This window comes from Scyliorhinus canicula, chromosome 2, assembly GCF_902713615.1.
Source record: "Scyliorhinus canicula chromosome 2, sScyCan1.1, whole genome shotgun sequence".
NCBI lineage: Eukaryota > Metazoa > Chordata > Chondrichthyes > Carcharhiniformes > Scyliorhinidae > Scyliorhinus > Scyliorhinus canicula.
In genome coordinates, this window is record NC_052147.1 from 266606693 (window position 1) to 266630357 (window position 23665).

Sequence of the window (23665 nt, forward strand, 5' to 3'; positions counted from 1 at the left end):
CAGCAGGGTAGCATGGTGGTTAGCATAAATGCTTCACAGCTCCAGGGTCCCAGGTTCGATTCCTGGCTGGGTCACTGTCTGTGTGGAGTCTGCACGTCCTCCCCCTGTGTGCGTGGGTTTCCTCTGGGTGCTCCGGTTTCCTCCCACAGTCCAAAGATGTGCGGGTTAGGTGGATTGGCCATGCTAAATTGCCCGTAGTGTCCTATAGTAAGGTTAAGGGGGGGAGTTGTAGGGTATAGGGTGGATACGTGGGTTTGCGTAGGGTGATCATGGCTCGGCACAACATTGAGGGCCGAAGGGCCTGTTCTGTGCTGTTCTATGTTCTATGTTCTAAGTATGCTTTTGTTAGCGGAAGAAATTGCTATAGGTGTCATGATTGGTATAATAAAGATGTCTCAAAGTATTGTAATAGCACAGGTCAAGGGCAAACCAGCAGGCAAGGGGTTAAACATATATCAAGGGAAAGCCAGCAAGCAAGGAATTAAAGTCACCCACATTGGAAATCATCTCACAAAGCATTTGAATATGAAAAGGGAAACACAGGAGGCCCTAGCAAGTCCAAGGGTACCATTGTCCAACACATTCACACCTCTTCTAGAAGTTAAATATGTTAAGCCCAAACCCATGAGATTGTAAGGAAACATTGCACTCTTTAATCATTTTCCCATTACGGGGACCAGAAAATATGCATACTGGTCACTTTGTATTGTTCCGAATGATTCAGTGACGTCAATACGTGCTTGTGACTTTGAAGAACTTTAAATATATATGCATGTAATTCTGAGGACAGGCAGAGCTGACTTTTGCGAGCTACAGGATAGTCGCAGAATCTCTCTCTCCTGTGCACACAATTTTTCCAAATTAAACAAAGTTTTACTAACACCACGCAGTCGAGAACAGACTTTGAGGTTTTTCTTCCCTCCAACACTTTAAAAGGACTTAATTGCATTATAGTTACACATTGCACTCAGTGAATGAATGCAAATTCCAATGGGTGCCTACAAGATATCGTGGAAGAGGCAGTGGCAGTGTTATTGTCTCGATAGTAATCCGCAGACCCAGGTTCAAATCCTTCCACATCAGGCAGCATTGTAATTCAATAAATCTGGAATTAAAAGTCTAATGACACCATGAAATCATTGCCAATTGTCCTAAAAAACCGTCTGGTTCAATGTCCTTTAGGGAAGGAAACCTGCCATGTTGCTCCAGACCCAAAGCAATGTGGTTGACTCTAAAATACCCCCTGAAATAGTCCAGCAAGCCATTCAGTTGTATCAAACGAAGTTTACAAAGTGAATGAAACCAGACGGACCACCCAGCATTGACCTAGGCACCGGTAACGACAATGGCAAACCCAGCCCGATCGACCCTGCAAGGTCCACCTTACTAAAATTTGGGGGCTTGTGCCAAAATTGGGGAGCTGTCACACAGACTAGTCAAGTAGCAGCCCGACAAGTCATACTGACATAACCAGACCTTATAGACAATGTCCCAGATACTACCATCACTCCACCGGCAGGACACACCCAGCAGAGGTGGCAGCACATTGGTATACAGTTGGGCAGGAGCTGCCTGGGAGTCCTCAGTATCGACTCCAGACCACCACACAAAATGGCATTAAGAACAGACTGGACAACCATGCAGCTCTGCGGGCCATCAGGAGCAGCATAATTGTACTCAATCATAATCTGTAACCTCATGCCTTGGCATATCCCCCCACTCCAGCCAGAGGATCAAAGATCCCTTAATGATGAGTGCAGAGGGCATGGCAGGAGCAGCACCAGGCATATCTAAAAATGAGATAAAGCTGCAACACCAGACTAACTACTTGCATGCCAAACAGCATAAGCAGCAAGTGATAGGCCGAGCCAAGTGATCGCACAACCAACATATGAGATTTGAAGCCCTGTCACATCCAGTATAAATAGTGGTGGACAATTAAATAGCTCATTGGAGGAGGAGACTCCACAAATATCACCTCCAATGATGAGGGAGCCCAGCACATCAGTGCTAAAGTTAAGCCTGAGGCATTTGCCACAATCTTCAACCAGAAGTGCCATCCTCTGTAGGTCTCCATCATCACAGATTGGCCGTTAACCAATTTCATTTAATCCACATGATATCAAGAAATGGCTGAAGGCACTGCATACTGAAATGAAATGAAAATCGTTTGTCACGAGTAGGCTTCAAATGAAGTTACTGTGAAAAGCCCCTAGTCGCCACATTCCAGTGCCTGTTCGGGGAGGCTGTTACGGGAATCGAACCGTGCTGCTGGCCTGCTTTCAAAGCCAGCGATTTAGTCCTGTGCATAGTCAAAAATCTAAAAGGCCATAGTCAAAAATCTAAAAGGGCGACAGTACAAGGTACAGTGACTGAGGGGAGCTCAGTGAATAGGCCCAGTAATAACAAAAGGAATAAAACTGGAGATGTTAAGATTCAAAACAGAGGTAAAAAAACCAACATAAGTGTACTTTACCTGAATGCTCGTAGTATTCGGAATAAAGTAAATGAGTTGATGGCACAAATCATCGTAAATGACTATGATTTAGTGGCCATTACTGAAACATGGTTAAAGGATGGTCACGACTGGGAGTTAAATATCCGAGGGTATCAAACTATTCGGAAGGACAGAGTGGATGGTAAGGGAGGTGGTGTTGCTCTGTTATTTAAGGATGACATCCGGGCAATAGTAAGGGATGACATCGGTGCTACGGAGGATAAGGTTGAATCCATTTGGGTGGAAATCAGGAATAGTAAGGCGAAAAAGTCACTGATAGGAGTAGTCTATCGACCACCAAATAGTAACGTTATAGTGGGGCAGGCAATAAACAAAGAAATAACTGATGCATGTAGAAATGGTACAGCAGTTATCATGGGGGATTTTAATCTACATGTCGATTGGTTTAACCAGGTCGGTCAGGGCAACCTTGAGGAGGAGTTTATAGAATGTATCCGCAATAGTTTCCTAGAACAGTATGTAATGGAACCTACGAGGGAACAAGCGGTCCTAGATCTTGTCCTGTGTAATGAGACAGGATTGATTCATGATCTCCTAGTTAGGGATCCTCTCGGAAGGAGCGATCACAATATGGTGGAATTTAAAATACAGATGAGAGGGTGAGAAAGTAAAATCAAATACTAGTGTTTTGTGTTTAAACAAAGGAGAGTACAAGGGGATGAGAGAAGAACTAGCTAAGGTAGACTGGGAGCTAAGACTTTATGGTGGAACAGTTGAGGAACAGTGGAGAACCTTCCAAGCGATTTTTCACAGTGCTCAGCAAAGGTTTATACCAACAAAAAGGAAGGACAGTAGAAAGAGGGAAAATCGACCGTGGATATCTAAGGAAATAAGGGAGAGTATCAAATTGAAGGAAAAAGCATATAAAGTGGCAAAGATTGCTGGGAGATTAGAGGACTGGGAAATCTTTAGGGGGCAACAGAAAGCTACTAAAAAAAGCTATAAAGAAGAGTAAGGTAGAGTATGAGAGTAAACTTGCTCAGAATATAAAAACAGACAGTAAAAGTTTTTACAAATATATAAAACAAAAAAAGAGTGGCTAAGGTAAATATTGGTCCTTTAGAGGATGAGAAGGGAGTTTTAATAATGGGAAATGAAGAAATGGCTGAGGAACTGAACAGGTTTTTTGGGTCAGTCTTCACAGTGGAAGACACAAATAACATGCCAGCGACTGATAGAAATGAGGCTATGACAGGTGAGGACCCTGAGAGGATTGTTATCACTAAGGAGGGAGTGATGGGCAAGCTAATGGGGCTAAAGGTAGACAAGTGTCCTGGCCCTGATGGAATGCATCCCAGAGTGCTAAAAGAGATGGCTAGGGAAATTGCAGATGCACTAGTGATAATTTACCGAAATTCACTAGACTCTGGGGTGGTCCCGGTGGATTGGAAATTAGCAAACGTGACGCCACTGTTTAAAAAAGGAGGTAGGCAGAAAGCAGGAAATTATAGGCCAGTGAGCTTAACTTCGGTAGTAGGGAAGATGCTGGAATCTATCATCAAGGAAGAAATTGCGAGGCATCTGGATAGAAATTGTCCCATTGGGCAGACGCAGCATGGGTTCGTAAAGGGCAGGTCATGCCTAACTAATTTAGTGGAATTATTTGAGGACATTACCAGGGCAGTAGATAACGGGGAGCCGATGGATATGGTATATCTGGATTTCCAGAAAGCCTTTGACAAGGTGCCACACAAAAGGTTGCTGCATAAGATAAAGATGCATGGCATTAAGGGTAAAGTAGTAGCATGGATAGAGGATTGGTTAATTAATAGAAAGCAAAGAGTTGGGATAAATGGGTGTTTCTCTGGTTGGCAATCAGTAGCTAGTGGTGTCCCTCAGGGATCCGTGTTGGGCCCACAATTGTTCACAATTTACATAGATGATTTGGAGTTGGGGACCAAGGGCAATGTGTCCAAGTTTGCAGATGACACTAAGATGAGTGGTAAAGCGAAAAGTGCAGAGGATACTGGAAGTCTGCAGAGGGATTTGTATAGGTTAAGTGAATGGGCTAGGGTCTGGCAGATGGAATACAATGTTGACAAATGTGAGGTTATCCATTTTGGTAGGAATAACAGCAAACGGGATTATTATTTAAACAATAAAATATTAAGCATGCCGCTGTTCAGAGAGACTTGGGTGTGCTAGTGCATGAGTCACAGAAGGTTGGTTTACAAGTGCAACAGGTGATTAAGAAGGCAAATGGAATTTTGTCCTTTATTGCTAGAGGGATGGAGTTTAAGACTAGGGAGGTTATGTTGCAATTGTATAAGGTGTTAGTGCGGCCACACCTGGAGTATTGTGTTCAGTTTTGGTCTCCTTACTTGAGAAAGGACGTACTGGCGCTGGAGGGTGTGCAGAGGAGATTCACTAGGTTAATCCCAGAGCTGAAGGGGTTGGATTATGAGGAGAGGTTGAGTAGACTGGGACTGTACTCGTTGGAATTTAGAAGGATGAGGGGGGATCTTATAGAAACATTTAAAATTATGAAGGGAATAGATAGGATAGATGCGGGCAGGTTGTTTCCACTGGCGGGTGACAGCAGAACTAGGGGGCATAGCCTCAAAATAAGGGGAAGTAGATTTAGGACTGAGTTTAGGAGGAACTTCTTCACCCAAAGGGTTGTGAATCTATGGAATTCCTTGCCCAGTGAAGCAGTTAAGGCTCCTGCATTACATGTTTTTAAGGTAAAGATAGATAGTTTTTTGAAGAATAAAGGGATTAAGGGTTATGGTGTTCGGGCCAGAAAGTGGAGCTGAGTCCACAAAAGATCAGCCATGATCTAATTGAATGGCGGAGCAGGCTCGAGGGGCCAGATGGCCTACTCCTGCTCCTAGTTCTTATGTTCTTAAACAGCCCTGGCTCTGTGCCCTGCTTCATCAATGACCTTCCTTCCATCATAAGGTCAGAAGTGGGGGTGTTTGTTGACGATTTCAGAATATTGATTGCAACATTTGCAACTCATCAGATACTAAAGCAGTCTGTGTCCAAATGCATCAATACCTGTACAATATCCAGGCTTGGGCTGACAAGGGGCATGTAAAATCCATGTCATACCGGTTCGAGCCAATGACCATCTCCAACAAGAGACAATCTAAGCATCACCCCATGACATTCAATAGCATTACCATTACTGAATTCCCCACTATCAACATCCTGTTGGTTACTTTTGACCAGAAATTCAAACAGACTAGCCAATATATATATAATATATATACTGTAGATCAGGGGTGGGCAAACTACGGCCCGCGGGCCGGGTCTTTATGCGGCCCACCAAGTCATTAAAAAAAATAAATAAATTTTTTTTTTTAATTTAAAATTTTTTTTTAAGGTTAATGGGGGGGGGGGGCTGTTGGCTTACTTACTGGTATAGGGTGGATACGTTGACTTGAGTAGGGTGATCATTGCTCGGCACAACGCCGAGGGCCGAAGGGCCTGTTCTGTACTGTTCTATGTTCTATATGAGGCGCCCAGAATCATAACCGGGTGAAGTAATTATTTTACTTAATATACTATGCGGCCCTTTAAAATTGTGAATTTCTGAATGTGGCCCTTGCACGGAAAAGTTTGCCCACCCCTGCTGTAGATACAAGAGGAGTAGTGGCTTGGAATCGTCCAGCTTGTAACTAACCTCCTGACCCCCAAGCCGGTCCACAATCTACAAGGCACAAATGAGGGCACATGTCACGAGTGTGATGGAATATTCTTCACTTGCCTGGATGAGTGCAGCACTCAAGAAGCTCGACGCCATCCAGGACAAACAGCCCACTTGATTGGAATCCCTTCCACAAACATTCACTCCCTCCATCACGACAAACAGTGGCAGCAGTGTGCACCATTTACAAGATATACTGCAAGAACTCACCATGGCTCCTTAGGCAGCACCTTCCAAACCCATGGTCACTACTATCTAGAAGGACAAGTGCACCACATACATGGGAAATCACCACCTGGAGGTTCCTCTCCAAGCAACACAACGTCCCGACTTGGAAATACAATGATGTGGAGTACGGCCTCAACCGGGACAGTGGATTCATGTCGCATTACATTCACCCCCCCCCCACCATCTGGCCTGGGCTTGCGAAATCCTACCAACTGTCCTGGTTTGAGACAACTGACGCCTCTTTAACCTGGGATTACCCCTCTCCCCGGACCTGTAACGATTTAATTACCTGTAAAGACTCGCATTCAAAGTATCGTCATGCATTTTGACTTTGTCTATATATATGTTTCTGGAACCTACCTCTTCATTCACCTGAGGAAGAAGCAGTGCTCCGAAAGCTTGTGATTTGAAACAAACCTGTTGGACTTTAACCTGGTGTTGTAAGACTTCTTACTGGAAATATAATGCCGTTAATTCACGGTCACTAGGTCAAAATCCTGGAACTCCCTCCCGAAAAGCACCGTGGGTGTACCTACACCAGAATGGACAGCAATGGTTCAAAAAGGCAGCTCATCACCACCTTCTCAAGGGCAATTAGGGATGGGCAATGAATGTTGGCCCAGCCAGTGAAGCAGATATCCCTTGAATTATTTTTTTTTAGAAATGTTGCCTGAACAATGCAGTTATTAATGCACACATTTTATCAGTAATTAACAGGGAACTGACACCTTGTGAAACACAAATTATTGAAATTGCTGACGGATTGGTGCCGTTCTGCTTTAAACGGTGTGAAAATGGCACCTTGTATTTATTTGCCATGTGGTTTTCTTCATTACATTGCTATAATTTCACATTAGCTATTTCACATTAGCTGTCCAACTGGAAATCTGGCAATTAACAGCTTTAGCACTCCTTTACACACGATTATTAATTTCTTCAAATCAACCTCTCTTGGCTGGAAAGTAAATAATTTGAAGTGTGAAGACTCATTCTTCAATGTCAAATTTATAATTCAAACTTCCTTATTTTTCCTTTATCGCTTGATGTAATCTCTCACTCACGACTTCCCTTTCTGTACCGGATTTAATACCGAATTCAGGGTCTGATTTATTAACGGCCTCCTCAGTCCTCCTGCTTATTTCTCACTCATTTAATCTCATTGGCTACAGAGATTTCTCTGCATAAAGCTGTCAGCTGTATTTGTGACATGGAAAAGAGTCTTTTGGTCACCTGGCTCATTTTGTCATCCACCTCCTAGAAATTGCAACTACAATATTTGGGCATCCTAGCAAAGGGAGGCTGCATTCTAAACTTAACATTGCTCACTGAATCTACTTGTGGAGCTCAGAAAGTAGCCCAAACAAGCAACAGCATGCTCCTGCAGGAGTAATAAATTTTGGAATCACCAATGTGAGCACCAGGATTTTCTCAATAACACCAAGTGTGCTGCTGGTTGCAAAACCACACAAGCACTTAACAGTTTCACTGCTTCAGAGACAGCCACTGGTGTCCATTTAGAATAACGATTGCCAGCCTGTGCAGTTGTATTCTATGCTCCTCAAGAGCTTACAGTGCCAACAACAGTTGGATGCAGGTAATTCATATGAATGCCAAAGCTGTCAAACATCAAGGCAGCTTTTCTGCCTTGGGATGGCATGCCTTGTTCAAAATTATACAGCTATTCCTCAAAAGCACCACTTTTCAATTGTTTCTGTAGGTTTTTTAAAAAAGTCTCAACATCCTGAAAACATCAGTGAGGGAGGGAAGAGGCTTGCAATTCTCAACGACCATCAGCTCTCCCCTTCGCTGGCTATGCTAGCGCACATCAATATTGCTATCAAAATTAAATTTACAAAATAAATACTTACATGTTCTGCCAATTAAAAACAGATGATACAATTAGAAGCTTGTGTTTTTTTTAAAATAGGGAAGATATTTTAGGAGGAAGAGTAGGCTATACAGTCCTGCGAATTACCATTCAATTGGATCATGGTTGAACTTTACCCCAATTCATCAAGTCCATATTGCTCAATATCAATATATAACAGAAATCTCCCACTCTTGATTTCTCCGTACCCATCCAGACCTTTTAAACCTTGATCAGATCAATCTACATTCTTCTATACTCAATGGGTTAAAACCCAAGTTTATATGAGATACCCTCAAAATTTAATGCTCTAAGCCCCAGCATCATTCTGGTGAGGACTACATCCCTCCAAGGCCAATATATATCCCTTCTTGAAGTGGGTGCTCAAAACTGAACACAGAACTACAGATAGGTCTGAACTGAAGCATAAGCTGTTGTGTCAAGATAAAGGCTAATCTTCCATTAGCTTCTCCTTTGCACCTGGATACTAGCTTTTAAATAATGTGTGATGGGACTCCCAAAAGTCTGTTCTACAGCTTATATGTATCTTTCTAGTATCCAAAGTGGATACTTCACTTTGCCACCTTGAACTTTCATGTTGCACTCCATTTGCCACAAGGTTGCCAATTCACTCAATATGTTTTTAACCCTTTGCCCATCCCAACTATCATTGAGGTAGCAGCCTTTTTAACCTTTTCCTGTCTAGTTGTTATAGAGAGAGTTTCGTGATTTTAATCCCGTGACAGTGAAAGAATGGTGCTTTAGTTCCAATACAGAAGGAAAATGCAGGTGAGGTCACCATGCCTCTTCTAGGCAGGTGCTTGGAAGGTGCTGAGGAAAGGAACGAGTTGCTGCAGTGCATCTTGAGATGGTCACAGCACTGCCACTGGTAGCGGGAGTGAATGTTTAATGTGGTTCGTGTGGTGCCAATAAATTGTCTTGAGTGATGTCAAGCTTCTTGATTGTTTTTGGAGATGAATGTACCTCAGCAAGTGGTACTCTATCACAGCCCTAACTTATACTCTGCAGCTTTTCAGAAGCAACAGAATTTGCAGCTTATGATATTCTCGTGGTCACAGGGTTTCTCTAGCCCAGTTAAGTTTCTGGCCAATGGTAACACTGAGGGTGTTGATAAAGGGGGATTCAATGATGATAATACTGTTGAAGATCAATGGTTGATGGTTAGATTCTCCCTTGTTGAACATGGCCAATAGCATCTGTTGTGCAGATGTTACTTGCGCCTTACCAACACACGCCTGAATGTTGTCTCGGCCTTGCTGCATAGAGGCAGACTGCTTTAGTGTTTGTGGAGTCATGAATGGTATTGAACATGTGCAATCAATAAACATCCCTACTTCTGAAATTATGATGGTGGAAAGGTCATTGATGAAGCAGTTGGGCTGAGGATGCTCCCTGAGGAACTTTTTTTAAAATAATTTTTATTGAAAAGATTTTTTTACATGAAAATATTTACCCCACCTAACCATAGACTATTACAAAATATTCCCTCTTAACAAATACCCCCCCCCCCGCCCGACCCCCCCGCACGCGCTGTCCCTCCCCCCCTCCCCCCCTCCCCCCCCAAAACAAACAAAGCAACAATTAACATCAAACATGAACTGCGAACAAATTTGCCCGCATTACAACCTTAAATAACCCACCACACCCGTTGTTGCCACCCCCCCCCCCCCCCCCGGGTTGCTGCTGCTGCTGCGACCTCTGCACACTATCTTTGAGCCAAAAAGTCGAGGAAAGGCTGCCACCCGCCTGAAGAACCCTTGTACCGACCCTCTCAGGGCGAATTTGACCCTTTCCAACTGGATAAAGCTTGCCATGTCATTAATCCAAGTTTCCACGCTTGGAGGCCTCGCGTCCTTCCACTGTATCAGTATCCTTCTTCGCGCAACTAGGGACGCAAAGGCCAGTACTCCGGCCTCTCTCGCCTCCTGTACCCCCGGCTCCACCCCAACCCCAAAGATCGCTAGTCCCCATCCTGGTTTGACCCTGGATCCCACCACCCTCGACACCGTCCTTGCCACCCCCTTCCAGAACTCCTCCAGTGCCGGACATGCCCAAAACATATGGACATGGTTCGCTGGACTTCCCGAACACCTGACACATCTGTCCTCACCCCCAAAGAACCGACTCATCCTTGTCCCCGTCATATGGGCTCTATGTAGCACCTTAAATTGAATGAGGCTAAGCCTCGCACACGAGGAGGAAGAATTAACCCTCTCCAGGGCATCAGCCCATGTCCCATCCTCTATCTGCTCTCCCAGCTCCCCCTCCCACTTGGCTTTCAGCTCCTCTACTGATGCCTCCTCAGCCTCCTGCATTACTTTGTATATGTCCGATATCCTCCCCCCTCCGACCCAGACCCCCGAGAGCACCCTATCGCTCGCCCCCCTGCTGGGGAGCAAGGGAAACCCTTCCACCTGGCGTCTAGCAAATGCCTTCACCTGCAAATGTCTAAACACGTTTCCCGGGGGAGCCCGAATTTCTCCTCCAGCTCTCTCAGGCTCGCAAACCTCCCATCTACAAACAGATCCTTCAGCTGCCTGATGCCCACCCTGTGCCAGCTCGGGAATCCCCCGTCCATGTTCCCCGGGATGAATCTATGGTTCCCTCTTAACGGTGCCTCCATCAGACCTCCCACTTCCCCCCTGTGCCGCCTCCACTGCCCCCAGATCTTGAGGGTGGCCGCCACCACCGGGCTCGTGGTGTACCTCGTGGGAGGGAGCGGCCATGGCGCCGTTACTAGGGCCCCCAGGCTTATGTTGCCACAGGACGCCCTCTCCATTCGTTTCCAAGCTGCCCCCTCCCCTTCCATCATCCACTTGCGCACCATCGATACATTAGCCGCCCAGTAATACCCCGAAAGGTTGGGTAATGCCAGCCCTCCACTCTCCCTACTCCGCTCCAAGAAGACCCTCCTCACCCTTGGGGTGCCGTGCGCCCACACGTAGCTCATGATGCTGCTCGTCACCTTTTTGAAGAAGGCCCTAGGGAGGAAGATGGGCAAGCACTGAAATAAAAACAAAAACCTCGGGAGGACCGTCATTTTAACGGACTGCACTCTGCCCGCCAGCGACAGCGGCACCATGTCCCACCTTTTAAATTCCTCCTCCATCTGTTCCACCAGCCTGGAGAAGTTCAACTTGTGGAGAGTCCCCCAGTTCCTTGCCACCTGCACCCCCAAATATCTAAAACTCTTTCCCGCTCTCTTCAACGGGAGTCTCCCGATTCCCTCTTCCTGGTCCCCTGGGTGTATCACAAATACCTCACTCTTACCCAAGTTTAGCTTGTACCCCAAAAAGTCCCCGAATTCTGCTAGCAGTTCCATCACCTCCGGCATTCCCCCTTCTGGGTCTGCCACGTATAGCAGCAGGTCGTCCGCGTATAGCGATACCCGGTGCTCCTCCCCGCCCCTTGTCAGCCCTCTCCACCCCCCTGAGCCCCTCAGTGCCATCGCCAACGGTTCAATTGCCAGTGCGAAGAGCAGGGGGGACAAGGGGCACCCCTGTCTGGTCCCCCGGTGGAGCCCAAAATACTCCGATCTCCTACCATTCGTCACTACACTTGCCGTCGGGGCCGAATAGAGCAGCTTCACCCATTTAATAAATCCCTCCCCAAATCCAAACCGTTCCAGCGTCTCCCACAGGTACTTCCACTCCACCCTATCAAATGCTTTCTCCGCGTCCAATGCCACCACTATCTCCGCCTCACCCTCCACTGCCGGCATCATGATGATGTTTAGCAGTCTCCGCACGTTCGTATTAAGCTGCCGCCCTTTCACAAAACCCGTCTGGTCCTCGTGTATCACCCCTGGCACACAATCCTCTATCCTGGTAGCCAGGATCTTTGCCAGCAACTTGGCGTCTACATTCAGGAGCGAGATAGGCCTATATGACCCACACTGCACGGGGTCCTTGTCCCGCTTCAAGATCAGAGAGATCAGTGCCTGCGACATTGTCGGGGGCAGAGCCCCCCCCCTCCCATGCCTCGTTGAAGGCTCGCACCAGCACAGGGCCCACCAAATCCGCATATTTTTTGTAAAATTCCACCGGGAACCCGTCTGGCCCCGGCGCCTTCCCCGACTGCATATGCCCAATCCCCTTGACTAGCTCCTCTAGCCCTATCTGCGCCCCCAGCCCCTCTACCAGCTCCTCTTGGACCTTGGGGAACCTCAGTTTGTTCAAGAAGCCCTCCATCCCCCCCCCCCCTCGTCGGCGGCTCTGACCGATACAGCTCCTTATAGAAGTCTCTGAAAACCCCATTTACTTCTGGCCCCTTCTGCACTATGTTCCCACCCCTCTCCCTCACTCCCCAAATTTCTCTAGCCGCATCCCGCTTGCGGAGCTGATGCGCCAACATCCTACTCGCCTTCTCCCCATACTCATAAATCGCGCCCTGCACCCTTCTCCACTGTGTCTCCGCCTTTCTGGTGGTCAACAGGTCAAACTTAGCCTGCAAACTACGCCGTTCCCCCAACAGCCCCTCCTCTGGTGCCTCCGCATATTTCCTATCCACGTCCAGAAGCTCCCCCACCAGCCTCTCCCTCTCCTGTCTCTCCCTCCTTTCCCTATGTGCCCGTATGGAGATCAGCTCCCCCCGGATCACCGCCTTCAGGGCCTCCCATACCATCCCCACCTACACCTCCCCCGTGTCATTAATGTCCAGATATCTTTCAATGCTCTTCCGGACCCTCTTATACACCTCCTCATCCGCCAGCAACCCCACATCCAGGCGCCACAGCGGACGCTGGTCTCGCACCTCCCCCATTTCCAAATCTACCCAGTGTGGCGCGTGGTCTGAGACCGCTATGGCCGAGTACTCCACTTCCCGTACTTTCGGGATCAGTCCCCTGCTCAATACAAAAAAGTCAATTCTAGAATAGACTCTGTGGACATGGGAGAAAAAGGAATACTCCCTCGCCCTCGGCCTCCCAAACCTCCAGGGGTCCACCCCTCCCATCTGCTCCATGAACCCCTTTAACACTTCTGCCGCTGCCGGCCTCCTACTCGTCCTTGAACTCGATCTGTCCAACACAGGGTCCAGCACTGTGTTGAAGTCCCCCCCCATGATCAGGCCCCCTGCCTCCAGGTCCGGAATGAGGCCCAGTAGGCGCCTCATGAAGCCAGCGTCGTCCCAGTTCGGGGCATACACGTTAACCATCACCACTTTCTCCCCCTGCAGCCTACCCTTCACCATGACATATCTACCCTCTTTATCCGCCACCACCTCCGCCGCCACGAACGACACCCTCTTCCCTACCAGGATCGCCACCCCCCGGTTCTTTACGTCCAGTCCTGAGTGGAACACCTGTCCCACCCACCCCCTTCTCAGGCGGACCTGGTCCGCCACCTTCAAATGGGTCTCTTGTAGCATTGCTACATCCGCCTTCAGTCCCTTCAAATGCGAGATTACTCTCGTTCTCTTGACCGGCCCATTCAGCCCCCTCACATTCCAAGTGATCAGCCGGGTCGAAGGGCAGCCCGCCCCTTTCCCCTGCCGACTAGCCATATCCTGTCTCCTGCTCGCCCCGAGTCAGCCCTCCCTTTCTGACCCGCTCCCCATGGCGATGGCGCCCCCCCCCCCCCCCCCCCCCCCCCAGTCCTCAACTTCTCCTCCCTGGCCTTTTCAGCAGCAACCCGGTGGCCCCCCCTTCCCCCCTCCCTTCCCCCCTCCCCCTCCCCAGGCTAGGACCCTTCCTAGCTGCGATGCACCCTCCATAGTACTTCCGTAAGTCAGCTGGTTTACGCTGACCCGGCTGCCCCTGCCACACTCCGGCTCCTCCCGGCTTGGGGGACGTCCCCCCCCTTACCACCCCTCCTTGACCCCGCTCCAGCGCGGGAAAGGGAGCCATTGCTGACCACGCCCCTTACTCCCACCCCCCTTCCTCCTCTGCCCCGTGCGCGGGAAACCAGAGGAAAGCCCGCGCTTTCGCCCTGCCCCTCCCCGCCCCTCCATCTTCAGTTCCACCCCCGTCCCCGATCTCACACCGATAAATACAAAACAACCAAAAACCCCACAAGAAACACATACCCCCGGCACTCCCCCCCCCACCCCGCCCTCCCAACATAACATTATAAATAACAGAAAAAAGAGAGAAAAAACTGGTATAGAGAACAAAAAGGGTCCAAAAATACGGCCAAGTGAAAATCCAACCAAAAGGAAGCCGCGTGCCCAGCTTAAAGTACCAGAGCGGCAACGACCGCCAAGTATCCCCTGGTTCTAGTTCGAGTCCAGCTTTTCTTCCTGGACAAAGGCCCACGCCTCCTCCGGGGACTCGAAATAGTGGTGCTGGTCCTTATAGGTCACCCACAACCGCGCTGGCTGCAGCATCCCGAATCTGATTCTCTTGGCATGCAGCACCGCCTTCGTCCGGTTGAACCGGGCCCGCCGCTTTGCCACCTCCGCACTCCAGTCCTGAAAGATCCTCACCGTCGAGTTCTCCCATTTGCTGCTCCTCTCTCTCTTGGCCCACCTCAGCACCCTCTCCCGGTCACTGAATCGCTGGAACCGAACCAGCACCGCCCTCGGGGGTTCGTTTGCTCTTGGCTTCCTGGCCATTACTCTGTAGGCCTCCTCCAATTCCAGGGGCGAAGGGACGGCCCCTGCCCCCATCAGTGAGCCCAGCATTTCTGCCACATACCCCTGGAGGTCCGACCCCTCCAGCCCTTCTGCCAGGCCCAGGATCCTCAGGGTTTTCCGCCTCATGCGGGTATCCATCTCCTCCAATCGGTTTTGCCATCTCAGGTGGAGTGCCTCGTGCACCTCCACCTTTCCCACGAGGACCGTGGCCTCCTCCTCCCTCACAGTCATCTCCTGCTGCAGCTCCCGAATTGACGCCTCTTGGGTCGCCTGTGCCCCCATCAGCCTGGTGGTCGTCGCGTTCATCGACTCCAGCAGCTCCACTTTCAGCTCCGTGAAGAAGCGCAGGAGAACGGCCTGCTGCTCCTCCGACCATTTCCTCCAGTCCTCGGGTGCGCCGCCGGCCGCCATTTTGGATTTCTTCCCCCGCTTTTTTCGGGGAGCTGCTGCCGCTTTTTTTCCTGCCCCACTTCGGGTGACGACCATAAATTTTTCGGGGTTCTCCTCTGGGAACCTTCCCCCACCGGGAATTGCCGTTCCAGCGCCGTTAGGGGCCCTCCAATCGGCCCGAAAACACCTTCCTAACAGGAGCAGCCAAACGTGCGACTTAGCTGGTCATAGCCGCAACCGGAAGTCGCTCCCTGAGGAACTTCTGCATCAAAATCTTGGGAGTTGAGACGATTGACTTCCAACAACCATAATCCACTGGTTTGTTACTCAAAAGTAAATAGTGTATTATTTATTCCTGAGATACTAACCATAATATAATTTCAGAAAACTGTCCTGGTAGACCTGGGACATTGATTGCCTTTATGACTGAGCTGTTTTGCACCGCAATCCATGTGAAAATTAAAACCTTGTATTAAAGACACTTTGCCGTAGCTATATACTTCTCTGCTCTCCATATTTGTACATCCCGCTACTACTGTTGTTAGCAGGTCTGTAGACAATTCCCAAAGAGTATTGAATGCTTTTCTGTTACTAAACTATATCCAATACTTTCACTGCCTGCTCACACTTTCTTTTTTTTTTAAATAAACAATTTTATTGAGGTAGTTTTTGGCTTTGTAAACAGTTACAGACATCAACAGAAAGAAAGCAAAAAAGGCAAAAATGTGCAAACATCCACGTACATTCAATACTTCAATCGTAACATACTGCACAAGCCCGCTCCTCTCCCACCGGTACTACCCGCCATTTTATCCCTCCTACTCTACACCACCCCACCGCCCCCGACGCTCACTCTCCCACAAAGAAGTCAATAAATGGTTGCCACCTCCGGGCGAACCCCTGTACAGATCCCCTCAAGGCGAACTTAATTTTTTCCATACCCAGGAAACTCGACATGTCCGCAAGCCACAACTCAGTCTTCGGGGGCTTTGAGTCCCTCCACGCCAATAGTATTCGTCGCCGGGCTATCAGGGAAGCAAAGGCCAAAACATCGGCCTTTTTCTCCCCCTGGACTTCCGGGTCTTCCGAAACCCCAAAGATTGCCACCCCTGGACCCATCGCCACCCTTGTTTTTAGCACCAGGGACATGACGCCCACAAATCCCTCCCAGTACTCCCTAAGCTTAGGGCATGCCCAAAACATGTGAACGTGGTTCTCTGGTCCTCCTGCACACCTAGTGCATTTGTCCTCTATCCCAAAGAATTTGCTCATCCGAGCCATCGTCATGTGGGCCCGGTGAACGACCTTAAATTGAATCAGCCCGAGCCTGGCACATGTCGCGGTCGAATGTACCCTACTCAGGGCCTCTGCCCACAGCCTGTCATCCATTTCCCCGCTAAGCTCCTCCTCCCATTTAAGTTTCAGTTCCTCCGTCTGGGACCCTTCCTCCCTCATGAGCACCTTATAAATATCAGAGACTCTACCCTCCCCTTCTTCCCCCCTAGAGACTATTCTGTCTTGGATCCCCATTGGTGGGAGGCGTGGGAAAGATGGGACCTGTCTACGAAAAAAGTCCCGCAATTGTAGGTACCTAAAATCATTTCCCCATATCGCCCAAATTTCTCCTCCAAGCTCCTCAAACTCGCAAAGCTCCCTTCCAGGAACATATCGCCCACCCTTCCCTGCCCCGCCCGCCGCCATGCTCGAAACCCCCCATCCATACTCCCGGGGGCAAACCGATGGTTGTCGCAGATTGGCGCCCAAACCGACGCCCCCATCTCCCCTACATGCCTCCTCCACTGGCCCCATATCCGCAGGGTCGCCACCACTACCGGGCTGGTGGAGTACCTGGCCGGCGGCAGCGCTAGAGGAGCCGTGACCAGGGCTGCCAAGCTGGAGCCCCTGCACGAAGCCACCTCCACCTGCTCCCAGATAGACCCCGTACCCACCATCCACTTCCTTATCATAGCGATGTTGGCCGCCCAGTAATAATTAATCAGACTCGGCAAAGCCAGCCCTCCCTCGCTGCGGTTCCTCTCCAGCATCGCCTTCTTCACCCGCGGGGATTTTCCCGCCCAGACAAAGCTCATGATCATCCTGTTAACTCTTTTGAAGAAGGACTGTGGGACAAAGATCGGGAGGCACTGAAAAACAAACAGAAATCTAGGGAGGATTGTCATCTTTACAGTCTGCACCCTTCCTGCCAGCGACAGCGGGCGTGCATCCCATCTCCAAAACTCTCCCTTCATTTGCTCCACCACCCTGGCCAAATGTAACTTGTGCAGCCTGCCCCAGTCTCGTGCCACCTGGATTCCCAAATACCGGAAATTTTCCTCAACCAGCCTAAACGGTAGCCCTCTCAATCTGTTCTCCTGGCCCCTTGCCTGTACCACAAACATTTCACTCTTGGCTGTATTTAATTTGTATCCTGAAAACTGGCCGAACTTCCTCAACATTCCCAGTATACTTCCCATCCCGGCCAACGGGTCCGACACGTACAGGAGCAGGTCGTCTGCGTAAAGAGAGACCCTATGTTCTACCCCGCCCCTCACCATCCCCTTCCATCCCTCTGCGGCTCTCAACGCAATCGCCAGCGGCTCTATGGCCAGCGCAAACAGCAGCGGGGAGAGCGGGCAGCCCTGTCTGGTCCCTCGGTACAGCCTAAAGTACATAAGAACATAAGAACTAGGAGCAGGAGTAGGCCATCTGGCCCCTCGAGCCTGCTCCGCCATTCAATTAGACCATGGCTGATCTTTTGTGGACTCAGCTCCACTTTCCGGCCCGAACACCATAACCCTTAATCCCTTTATTCTTCAAAAAACTATCTATCTTTACCTTAAAAACATGTAATGAAGGAGCCTCAACTGCTTCACTGGGCAAGGAATTCCATAGATTCACAACCCTTTGAGTGAAGAAGTTCCTCCTAAACTCAGTCCTAAATCTACTTCCCCTTATTTTGAGGCTATGCCCCCTAGTTCTGCTGTCACCCGCCAGTGGAAACAACCTGCCCGCATCTATCCTATCTATTCCCTTCATAATTTTAAATGTTTCTATAAGATCCCCCCTCATCCTTCTAAATTCCAACGTGTACAGTCCCAGTCTACTCAACCTCTCCTCATAATCCAACCCCTTCAGCTCTGGGATTAACCTAGTGAATCTCCTCTGCACACGCTCCAGTGCCAGTACGTCCTTTCCCAAGTAAGGAGACCAAAACTGAACACAATACTCCAGGTGTGGCCGCACTAACACCTTATACAATTGCAACATAACCTCCCTAGTCTTAAACTCCATCCCTCTAGCAATGAAGGACAAAATTCCATTTGCCTTCTTAATCACCTGTTGCACTTGTAAACCAACCTTCTGTGACTCATGCACTAGCACACCCAAGTCTCTCTGAACAGCGGCATGCTTTAATATTTTATCGTTTAAATAATAATCCCGTTTGCTGTTATTCCTACCAAAATGGATAACCTCACATTTGTCAACATTGTATTCCATCTGCCAGACCCGAGCCCATTCACTTAACCTATCCAAATCCCTCTGCAGACTTCCAGTATCCTCTGCACTTTTCGCTTTACCACTCATCTTAGTGTCATCTGCAAACTTGGACACATTGCCCTTGGTCCCCAACTCCAAATCATCAATGTAAATTGTGAACAATTGTGGGCCCAACACGGATCCCTGAGGGACACCACTAGCTACTGATTGCCAACCAGAGAAACACCCATTTATCCCAACTCTTTGCTTTCTATTAATTAACCAATCCTCTATCCATGCTACTACTTTACCCTTAATGCCATGCATCTTTATCTTATGCAGCAACCTTTTGTGTGGCACCAAACTCTGACACTTCTCCGTTAGTCCTGACGCTGGCCTTCGGGGCCTGATATAATAATTTGATCCAATCCACCAGTCCCTCCCCGAACCCAAACCGTCCGAGCACCTCCCATAGATAGTCCCACTCCACCCGGTCAAAGGCCTTCTCAGCGTTCATTGCCACCACTACCTCCACCTCCCTGCCCGCCGGGGGCATCATTATCACATTAAGTAGTCTTCTCAGGTTGGCCAGCTGCCTACCTTTCACGAACCCAGTTTGGTCCTCCCCAATCACCTCCGGTACGCAGTCCTCCATTCTAACCGCCAGTACCTTTGCCAGGAGCTTGGTTTCAACATTAATCAGGGAGATTGGCCTGTAGGACCCGCACGCCTCCGGGTCTTTACCCCGCTTCAATATCAGTGATATAGTGGCTTGCGACATTGTCGGCGGCAGGGTCCCTCTGTCCCTTGCCTCGTTCAAAACCCTCGCCAAGACCGGGCCCACCAGCTCAGAAAACTTCCTATAGAACTCTACTGGGTATCCATCCGGCCCCGGGGCTTTCCCCGACTGCATGGCCTTTAGGCCCCCCAATACCTCCTCCACTCTAATCGGGGCCCCCAGCTCATCCACTCGCCCCCCACCTACTGTTGGGAATGTTAACCCGTCCAGAAACCTTTTCATCTCCTCCGGTTCTTCCGGCGGCTCCGAAGTATACACCTTGCGATAGAAGTCCCGGAATACCTTATTCAATCCTGCCGGGTCCTCCACTTTGCGCCCCTCCCCATCCATCACTCTATTTATTTCCCTGGCCGCCTCCCTCTTCCCAAGTTGCTGCGCTAACAGTCTGCTAGCCTTTTCCCCATGCTCGTACACCACGCCCCTCGCCTTCCTAAGTTGTTCCACGGCCCTACTCGTGGATAGTGCCCCCAGTTCTGCCTGTAGTCTCTGCCTCTCCCAGAGTAAAACCTCCCCCGGAGATTCCGCGTGCTCTTCATCTATCCGACCCATTTCCCTGACCAATCTATCCATCTCTGCCCTGTCTGCCTTGGCTCTATGGGCCCCAATTGAAATCAGCTCCCCCCCACACTACTGCCTTTAGCGCCTCCCACAGGGTCGCCGCTGAGACCTCCCCCGTGTCATTCACCTGCAGGTAATTTCGCATACACCTCCGAAGCCTCTCTCAGATCCCCTCCTCCGACAGCAGTCCCATGTCTAGCCTCCATTGCAGGCACTGGTAGCTCGCCCCCCCGATCTGCAGGTCTACCCAGTGCGGAGCATGGTCTGAGATAGTAATTGCCGAATATTCCGTGTTCTTTACCTCCCCTATACAATCCCTGCTTAGTACGAAGAAATCCATCCTAGAATATACTTCATGGACGTGTGAGTAAAACGGGTAGCCCCTTCCTGTCGGCTGTCTGGCTCTCCAGGGGTCCACTGCCCCCATTTGCTCCATAAACCCTTTCAGCTCCCTTGCCATTGCCTGCTCACCCTTTTCTAATATACTTTTTAACTGAAGACATTAAAAAGACACAAAGACAATTCAATAGATACATCATATTATCTAATCCAGGGGCGGGCAAACTACGGCGCGCGGGCCGCATGCGGCCCGCCAAAGGTCTTTTTGCGGCCCACCAAGTCATTTAAAAAAGAAAATTTTATTTTTTTTTTAATTATTTTTTTTAAATTATTTTTTTTTAAGGTTAATGGGGGGGGCTGTTGGGTTACTTACTGGTATAGGGTGGATACGTTGACTTGAGTAGGGTGATCATTGCTCGGTCCAACATCGAGGGCCGAAGGGCCTGTTCTGTGCTGTACTGTTCTATGTTCTATATGAGGCGCCCAGAATCATAACCGGGTGAAGTAATTATTTTACTTAATATACTATGCGGCCCTTTAAAATTGTGAATTTCTGAATGTGGCCCTTGCACGGAAAAGTTTGCCCACCCCTGATCTAATCTAATGATAGAGACCTTAGTGTACAGGGAAGAATTTCAATTTGTGGATGAGACAAAACTTGAAAACATTTTAAACTGCGAGGATAACAGTGTAGAGCTTCAAAAGGTCATAGACATGTTGGTGGAATGGGCAGATAGGAGGCAGATGAAATTCATGCGGAGAAATGTGAGGTGGCACATTCTGGTGGGAAAAACATGAAGGTATAGTGTAACATAAAGGATACAACTCTAGGTGGTGCAGGGGCATAGGGACCTAGGTGTTTATATCATTGACGGTGAAAGGACAGGTTGAGAAAACAGTTAAAGCATATAGTATCCTGGGCTTTATTAATAGGGACATAGAGCAACAAGGTTTTGTTGAGCTTGCATAAGGCATTAGTGAGACCTTGGATGGGATACTGCTTACAATTCTGGGCCCACATTTTAGGAAGGATGTGAAGGCATCAGATGGAGAGTGCAGAAGAGGTTTATAAGAATGATTCCAAGGATGGGAAACTTCAGTTATGAAGATACAATGGAGAAGTTGGGACACTTTTTCATGAAGTAAAAAAAGCTGAGAGAAGATGTGATTAAAGTATTCAAATCTTGAGAAGTCTGGAGAGGGTAGGTAGGGAGAAACTGCTTCCATAAGTGGAAGACATAGTAGCAGTTTGGATGGGGTAGTGTTTGTGCAGTGTGTCCAGGAAGCTTTTCTAACACAGTATGTAGATTGTCCGACCAGAGGGGAGGCCATATTGGATTTAGTACTTGGTAATGAACCAGGGCAGGTGATAGATTTGTTAGTGGGGGAGCATTTTGGAGGTAGTGACCACAATTCTGTGACTTTCACTTTAGTAATGGAGAGGGATAGGTGCGAGCAACAGGGCAAGGTTTATAATTGGGGGAAGGGTAAATACAATGCTGTCAGACAAGAATTGAAGTGCAGAAGTTGGGAACATAGGCTGTCAGGGAAGGACACAAGTGAAATGTGGAACTTGTTCAAGGAACAGGTACTGCGTGTCTTTGATATGTATGTCCCTGTCAGGCAGGGAAGAGATGGTCGAGTGAGGGAACCATGGTTGACAAGAGAGGTTGAATGTCTTGTTAAGAGGAAGAAGGAGACTTATGTAAGGCTGAAGAAACAAGGTTCAGGCAGGGCGCTGGAGGGATACAAGATAGCCAGGAGGGAACTGAAGAAAGGGATTAGGAGAGCTAAGAGAGGGCATGAAAAATCTTTGGCGGGTAGGATCAAGGAAAACCCCAAGGCCTTTTACACATATGTGAGAAATATGAGAATGACTAGAGCGAGGGTAGGTCCGATTAAGGACAGTAGCGGGAGATTGTGTATTGAGTCTGAAGAGATAGGAGAGGTCTTCAACAAGTATTTTTCTTCAGTATTTACAGAGGGGCCATATTGTTGGAGAGGACAGCGTGAAGCAGACTCATAAGCTTGAGGAGATACTTGTCAGGAAGGAAGATGTGTTGCGCGTTTTGAAAAACGTGAGGATAGACAAGTCCCCCGGGCCTGACGGGATATATCCAAGGATTCTATGGGAAGCAAGAAATGAAATTGCAGAGCCGTTGGCAATGATCTTTTCGTCCTCGCTGTCAACAGGGGTGGTACCAGAGGATTGGAGAGTGGCGAATGTCGTGCCCCTGTTCAAAAAAGGGAATAGGGATAACCCTGGGAATTACAGGCCAGTTAGTCTTACTTCGGTGGTAGGCAAAGTAATGGAAAGGGTACTGAGGGATAGGATTTCTGAGCATCTGGAAAGGCATTGCTTGATTAGGGATAGTCAGCACGGATTTGTGAGGGCTAGGTCTTGCCTTACAAGTCTTATTGAATTCTTTGAGGAGGTGACCAAGCATGTGGATGAAGGTAAAGCAGTGGATGTAGTGTACATGGATTTTAGTAAGGCATTTGATAAGGTTCCCCATGGTAGGCTTATGCAGAAAGTAAGGAGGTAAGGGATAGTGGGAAATTTGGCCAGTTGGATAACAAACTGGCTAACCGATAGAAGACAGAGAGTGGTGGTGGATGGTAAATATTCAGCCTGGAGCCCAGTTATCAGTGGCGTACCGCAGGGATCAGTTCTGGGTCCTCTGCTGTTTGTGATTGTCATTAACGACTTGGATGAGGGAGTTGAAGGGTGGGTCAGTAAATTTGCAGATGATTCGAAGATTGGTGGAGTTGTGGATAGTGAGGAGGGCTGTTGTCGGCTTCAAAGAGACAGATAGAATGCAGAGCAGGGCTGAGAAGTGGCAGATGGAGTTTAACCCTGACAAGTGTGAGGTTGTCCATTTTGGAAGGACAAATCTGAATGCGGAATACAGGGTTAATGGTAGGGTTCTTGGCAATGTGGAGGAGCAGAGAGATCTTGGGGTCTATGTTCATAGTTCTTTGAAAGTTGCCACTCAAGTGGATAGAGCTGTGAAGAAGGCCTATGGTGTGCTAGCGTTCATTAGCAGAGGGATTGAATTTAAGAGCCGTGAGGTGATGATGCAGCTGTACAAAACCTTGGTCAGGCCACATTTGGAGTACTGTGTGCAGTTCTGGTCACCTCATTTTAGGAAGGATGTGGAAGCTTTGGAAAAGGTGCAAAGGAGATTTACCAGGATGTTGCCTGGAATGGAGAGTAGGTCATACGAGGAAAGGTTGAGGGTG

At 48.7% G+C, this 23665-nt stretch overlaps 1 protein-coding gene across 7 annotated transcripts in view; it reads right to left on the bottom strand.

The window, feature by feature from the left end:
• The window catches only part of ptpn4a (protein tyrosine phosphatase non-receptor type 4a), a 428771-nt gene that overhangs the window by 160380 nt on the left and 244726 nt on the right, over positions 1-23665 (bottom strand). The window lies entirely within an intron of this gene.